Genomic DNA, 7,534 nt, shown 5'->3' on the forward strand with positions numbered 1-7,534 from the left:
GAGATAGGCATCAAACGAGATTTGACACAATCATTATTCTGTGTGGGTTTTTATCCAGTCCAACCTCCCCATAAATTCCTCCTTATCTGGAGTGCCTGTCCTGCTGCGTCAACAGTCCAGCAAGCGCCATCTTGCATGGCTCAGATCGTATTTCCTCTTTTTCTCATACTGTCCATCAATCGCAAAAGTACAGCTTTTTCAGGCGGAGAAAAGCCAGATCAAATTATGAACAATCTCTTGTAACAGATTTATGGCTCTCCACGCCCTTTAGCTGCCCTTTGCCTCCCGAGACTCCAATTAAAACACTGTTATCTCTCAAATTCAAAATGCATCACAGCTCATAAATCCACCAGCGGGTTCCAGGCAAACTCCAATAAACATACTCGACTGGGGAAGTTTTACTCTAACAGTTTAACAAAAACAGCTTCTTAAAAACATACCAAATGACAATCTTCTTTATATATAAAGTCCAATAACCACATAGGTCATTTCCATTTCTCATTTGTTACAGATAATAGGACAGTCTGTCCGGGAAGGTGGTAGGTGCCTCTTAAAGTGTAAAAATAAAAAGTTCACTTCCCTTTTCGTTCCGTCCCAATCAGTCTTTCTTCTTGATGAAATACTCCCTCGAGTCTCTTCTATTCTCGCTCAGCAGCTGAAAATTCCCTGGCAGTAACTTCTCCCCCTTCTTTTGAAGCATGTCCATGAATTTAAATCCAATTATTCTCTTTAATCATGGAGATCGCGCTCGCACAGGGTGGCCTCCAGGAGTTCCGGCCCCCATGGGTGCTCGGCCCAGGCCCCACCCCACCCCTCAAAGAGTCGGGGTGAGTTAGGGGGCACCCGCAGGCCAGTGGCCCCCCGTCAAACCCGGGGGGTAGGGAGACTGCTTTTACTCCCCTAGCAGCCGCCAAATTCCCCATGAAGGCCGGGGAGGTGGAACGAGGTCAGCCATCTTCCCCCGCGAGTGAAACCAGAAGCCCCAACACCCTAGACTCTCAGTGACCAACCTAATGTCTGTGGGAAAACTGGAAACAGGACCCAAGCACAAGAGCACTCTCCCCCTCCTGTGATTTCCAGCAACTGGTAGTCAGAAGCTATATTGCCTCCAACTGTGGAGGTAGAACATAGCCTTATGCTCCATGAATTTCTCTAATCCTCTGTGAAAGCCATCCTAGTTGGTGAGCATCATTGCCTTCTTTGGGATTGAGTTCCATGGTTCATGTAATGTGTGAAGAAGTATTTTTATTTTATCTGCCCCAAACCTTCCAATGTGAAGCCAGATGCAAAGAATTTATTCAGTTTTTCTGCAATCTCCTTATAGGCTAATAAACTGTGGTTCAATGAAGGTGAGATTAGTCTTGCTATGGCTGAAGTGATCAAACCCAGTAATATGATAAAAGTTGTGTGTGTGTGTGTGTGTGTGTGGTTTCTTCCTAGTTTTTTCCTATATCATTCTCTCTCTCTTTTTAAAATTATTATTATTTTCTTCCTTAAACAATATTTTCAACAATACAATAACAAATGTAAAACTTTCTGCTCTGCCTAGTGTGCGACTTGTCTCCTTCCCTTCAGCAGGTTTTCCGCTTTCAGGTCCTGTCTCGCATTTTGGTTCTTTCACCTATTGTCCACATTGTAGGATTTATTTCAATCCTGCTAGTATCTTCAGATTTTTGCAATTATGATTCAAGTATACAATAAATTTACTCCTGTCCCTTTGAAATGTTTGATCGTCCTGGTCCCGAATCCTGCAAGTCAATCCGGCCAATTCTGCAAAGTCCATCAGCTTTGCCAGCCACTCTGCAATCGTAGGTACTTCCTGTAACTTCCACTATTGGGCCATTAAAGTTCTCACTGCTGCTGTGGCGTATATAAATAATCTTTGATCTATCTTCACAATTTCCTCTCCCATCAAACCTAGCAAAAATGCTTCTGGTTTTTTGGGAAAGGTATATCTAAACATCTTTTTTAGTTCATTATAGATCAATTCCCAAAATGTTTATACTTTATCACACGTCCACCACATATGATAAAGTATTTTAGTTCATTATCTTTGTTAGTTCATTATAGATCAATTCCCAAAATGTTTTTACTTTATCACACGTCCACCACATGTGATAAAAGTCTCCATCTGATTCTTTGCATTTCCAGCATGTTTTATCTCTCATTCTGTACATTTTAGCTAACTTTACTGGTGTCAAATACCATCTATACATCATCTTCATTACATCCTATGTCATTCTCAAGAGGACAAAAATGGGCAAGCTTATATTTTTACATTGCACTGTGGTTGATGTGTACACTTAGGATGTGTATATTTAGTACCTGGTGTGTATGCCTGGCACATGGAACAGACTCTAGCAAAGGTTCGTCATCCGACTAATATCAACAGGACTTATATCAATTATGATTAAATTCCATGTCATGCCTTACAATGGGAATTAGTCATAATCAGAATGCTTCAGTCAGAACATACTGCAACCAGACATTGGCAGGCTTCACATGGTGGATGTCTTCTCCACTACATACTGAAACAAATTTGTTCTGTCAGCACTTCATGAAGAGACCCACATGCACAAAAGTCTGATTTTCATGAGCATTCTTCATCTTTTCAAAAGTAAAAGTAAACATGGTTATGGACCTCCACATTAGGCATTTACACTGTAGGTAAAATCGCAAAATTCTGCATATTTTTAAAATAAAATTCACACATTTGAAATTATGCTGAGTCTACAGTGCTATACGGAGGCATAGGCTGCAAATGACGTCTGTTTCTATTTTCCAAATATGATCTCCATTTCAAATGGAAACTGACATATTGTTGAGAAATGGAAATTTACATAACAATTGCTTTTGGAAATTATTGGCACTGTTTTTAGGTTCAAGGATAGCTGAACAGACCGGCTTTTTTAGACTCAAGCTATTGTAAGAAAAATCTGAAGGGATTCAGTCCTTCTGTTTTTCCCCTTAAATAAAAATCCATCTGGCTGTCTAATATTTTACTGCATCTTTCAGTACTCTGTCATTACCTTTTAAAATAAAATTTACATTCTGCCCAGCAAACTCTTAATTGCTATCCTATCCCAAAAGCAGCTTTAAAGTGGAAGTTGGAAATCTGCAGGGACAGTAAACAATAGCTACTTCATCATCATTATTCTATTTCTTCATCATTAATCTATTGAGAAGAATGTGACATGCTCTGAAGTGGGAAGTGAAAGCATCTGTGTAAAGAAAATAGAAGAGGATGAAAATTCCATCATCTGCTTTTCATTTTTAAAATTGACTTCATTAGGCCCACACACCTGTTTTTCTTAATACCCCCATTAACATATTCTATCTAGCCTGTCCAGTAGCACCATACAACAATATGGTCTGGTTTTCATTGGAAGGAATATTTTTTAATGTTCGTCTTCCTTGCTTTCTTTCTAAAAGCAGGTGCCATCATTCCAATTCCAAATTCAGGTGGTCGTGTGCATGTTCTCACTCATGCCATCTAATACAGTCAGTCCCAAGTCGGTCAATTTGAACGCAAACCTGAAGGAGCCCCAAATAAGGCAGGGGATTATGCAAGCTTGAAGGACTTTTCAAGATATGTAGGAGTACATTCCTTTATGAATTAAAGGAAGGAGAAATTGGGTCTGGTTTTTAGCACCAAACCTGAGCTTTTTAGTATCAATATAGCACAAGAAAAGATTTCAAGAGGACGGAAAAGAAAAATATGTGTTTCTTTCCCTTATCCTCTCCTGAAACTTCTCACCTCCTTTAAGCGCCAGTAATATAATGGTCTTTTTTCAAGCTGGTAGAACCCTTAACAGAAGTACTGCTCTTTGAGGCTAGGGTATACCATAACATTTTATTACAGACTCTCAACTTCTTTCTACTATTGTTGAGCTAAATGTTCCTATTGTCCTCCAAGTGTGTGTGAGAGAGAAAGAGAGGATGTGTGTTTTATATTGAAAGTGGTTTTGACCCCGAAAAGGCCCTCTAACTACCATATGAAGAACATAAATATATAAGGTGCTATTAAACATAAAAGGTAACAAGCAGGAGCAAAATCAACAAAATCAATGAGTGGGGCAATAGAACTTAACTAACATTTAAAGAATGTTGAAAAGGAATGCTATTCACCATGTATCTAGAAATCTCAATAAGGAGCCAGACTGGCCTGCCAAGGAATAAGTTCTTCAGTCTGGCACTACTGCTAAGTAGGAGCAGTCCACCCCGCCGTCCCCATCGCAGCTGCAGGAAAGCGGGCAGGGAGGAGGGGAAGCTCCTGGGCTGGGCCCAGGCAAGCTTGCAAAGCGCTCCCATGGCTCTGCGAAGGCCTGGCCTCCGGGAGGCATCGGAAACCTCGGAAACCTCGGTTTACTTATTTCCTGTTTACAATCGTTTGTAAACTGAAAATTTGTAAACTGAGGTGTTCGTAAACCGAGGTTCCACTGTACTCACACATGTATAGATACGTTTTAGTGATGTCACGGCACGAATAACATTTATTGATATTGAAATATTGTTGGTGTATCAATGTGCCCTGTGCATCAATGTGCCCCACTTCCCCCTATCTCTTTAAAAATGCCAAAACAATAGGATAGGATGGAACAACTCTGGTTCTCAATCCTGTTTCTCCAGGAGACCCATGCACACGACATATCAGGACAAATGGCAGAATAAGATAAACTTCTTCAACAAAGGCCTCTCCGATGTTGGGTTTTGTTGAGAATAGTTAACTGTGCCTTAAAAATTAAATGAGATGGACTATGAGAAGTGAAAGGAATGAGCATTTATTACCAAAGCAAAGCTTTAGTCCTGAATAAGTTTTTGTTACCCTTAATAAAACAATGTTTGGGGCTGGCATAGCCATTGGGATAATATCCCTTAGAATGTGCACTTACCACTTATGTGATAATTTGTCAAGCTTTAGAAACGGGCAGTTAGTTTCCCATGATATCTAGAATGCTTAGAAAATAACAAGCAGATCTGTAAAATGAATTTATTGAACTGTGGTCTGATTTCTTCCCTCTAATAATTTTTTATTGTTTATATTTTTCTGAACCCAAGAATATTATAATAGAAAAACCTCACATTTTGGAAGTTCCAAACATGACCTAGTATTCACTATTACACAACTATGTAAGATCCTGAAAAATGATCAGAATAGAAAAGGTCAAAGAAAACTAACTTAATCATCACCTTTTGTTAGCCCTTGGCCTACATAAATATATAAATTCAGCCTAATTACTTTGCAGAATCCAATAAAATGTACACAATAAATATGAAGTGGTGCCAACAAGACCATAATCCACACCAACATACTCCATCAAATGTACTCAGGTGACTTTTAAAGAGGCAAATTCATGGAGGAAATGGCTATCGAGAGCTTCTAGCCATGATGGCTATGCACAGCTGGTGGCAACAATGCTTCTGTATACCATGTGCTAGAAGCATACAATAGAGGAGGGTGTTCTTGTTCTTGAATCCTGCTTGCTGGTTTCCCATAGGCATCTGGTTAGCAACTGTGAGAATAGGATGATGGACTAGATGGGCCATTGGCTTGATCCAGCAGGCACTTCTTATGTTCTTAAATACATTGTGATTGCATCCATAGATTCTCATTTACACTCAAGTCACATTTCCCCATTCTGGCAGTGTTAAAGTGGCATTAAAGCAGGTGTTGTGTAATTAATTGTATGATCATAATTCTGGCTCTGAGCAATGTAGTGCAGTTACTGCAGTTTGAAAGCTATAACAACTTTTATGTCCTCTGTTGCAATAACAGGTTGAATATGTTTATATACGGGGTACTGTGGCACTGGGGGGGAAAGACCTAGTTACAGCAGTCTGAAAATATGACTTGCTTTGCACTAAAGCATGGAAGTGTAATGCATAGAGGCTGGCAATTAACTTTTAGAAATGTTCTTCCTGGTTCAACTGTACTGAATTAAAAATAGGATAAATTAGTGATAGTGGAAAATGGAATAGCAAGTGCAAGGATACCCTCCTCCTTTCTAGGCCTTTACGAATTAAGCTCAAACTCCACTGGAGGTCACACTCTGTTTGTAATAATTTTGCTTAAGTGGCAATCTTCCCATGTCCATTTTAGCTTCCTCCTTCCCTTTCCTTCATGAGCATGATCACATGACCTTAGTCCCTCCAGAACACCCTCTATGTAAGCAACCAGAGATGAAGGGGACACAATGAGACCAAACTATGGAGTGTTTGTGTGATGTGGAGTGTTTGTGTGATGAGTCTGCCAGAAATCCCCCCTTAATAATTCACAACAGACACAATATTTTAGTTTGGGTTTTTGGCATTAATTTTGCCCACAACTTTATTCAAATACAATTTTAATTCGAGTGTTGGCTTAGGCTTTTGGTTAACCATTCTTCCTTCTATAAGAAGGACCATCTTCATCTGTCCATTTAGGACAGGACTCACATCATCTGCCCACTTGGGACAGGACTCACAATCTGTCCACTTGGGACAATACCAGCTCCGACTTCCCATGGGTATAGGGAAGTCAAGTAAACACCCCTGTGAGAGGAGGTAGCTGTGCCCAGACATTCTCCCCTCTCAACCAAGAATGTTTTCCAAGGCTCGTACTCTATAAATGGCCCCCAGCCCCGCCTATGGCAGGGATGTAAGGACGAGAGCATAAGCCCCAGGATTCCTTTAACGGAATACTTCTATGTGGAGAACATAAAGGAATGGGGGGGTAGGCATCTGGATGCCACACCCCTCTTCCAACCAGATTCAATAACCAAAAGCCTAACCGCTAACCTAACAATTTGTGACGATTTGCTAAGCAGTAGGCAAAAACCAAGTGGCAAAGCCAATCAGCCAAATGGCAAAATTCCTACTGGACCCTTGCAAAGCAAGCGGCCCCGTGAGAGGCAAAGCAAGGTCAGGCTAAAACCTGTAAAAAGAAAGCGGCGGGTGGGAGGGAGATTCAAAACACCAAGCCAGAGTGACCCAAAAGTGAAAGAAACTGAGCCTAAATAGAGGCCCTCCCTCCAATCACATTACTTACATTTAAATATCCACGCCCCCATTACTCAGCACCTGCAGGGGCCTAGGCCCCAGCCAAACCCTTTCTGGATTTCTTCCCAGCCCTTCCGCAACCTGCTTTATATTTAATGATATAAAGCGCTGTTTTAATGGACAAGGAAGGAAGAAGAAGAGGCAGCAACAGTCAAAATGCCAACAGGCGCAGAAGAGACTGCATCAGTAAACAAAGCAGAGGGTGTCACCACAAACTTGAGCTTGCCTTGAGGGCAGCAGGTGACAATGGGCCAACAAAGCTTCCTTATAATAGCATGTAGAAAAGTTAGCAGATTGATGTTGCTTTCTCAGTATATATGCAAGTTTTTGATTATGATGATGATGATGATGATGATGACCAGTACTTTTTTTCTAGGAAAAATAGGTTCTGGTAGTCACCAAGAAGTTGTTACAGTAAGTGCCATACTTTTAACAACAACAAAAAAGAGGCGCCGGTACTGTGTACCCTTGAGTAACCCCTGAAAAGAAAGCACTG

The sequence above is a fragment of the Zootoca vivipara genome, chromosome 4, assembly GCF_963506605.1.
Source record: "Zootoca vivipara chromosome 4, rZooViv1.1, whole genome shotgun sequence".
NCBI classification, from domain to species: Eukaryota; Metazoa; Chordata; class Lepidosauria; order Squamata; family Lacertidae; genus Zootoca; species Zootoca vivipara.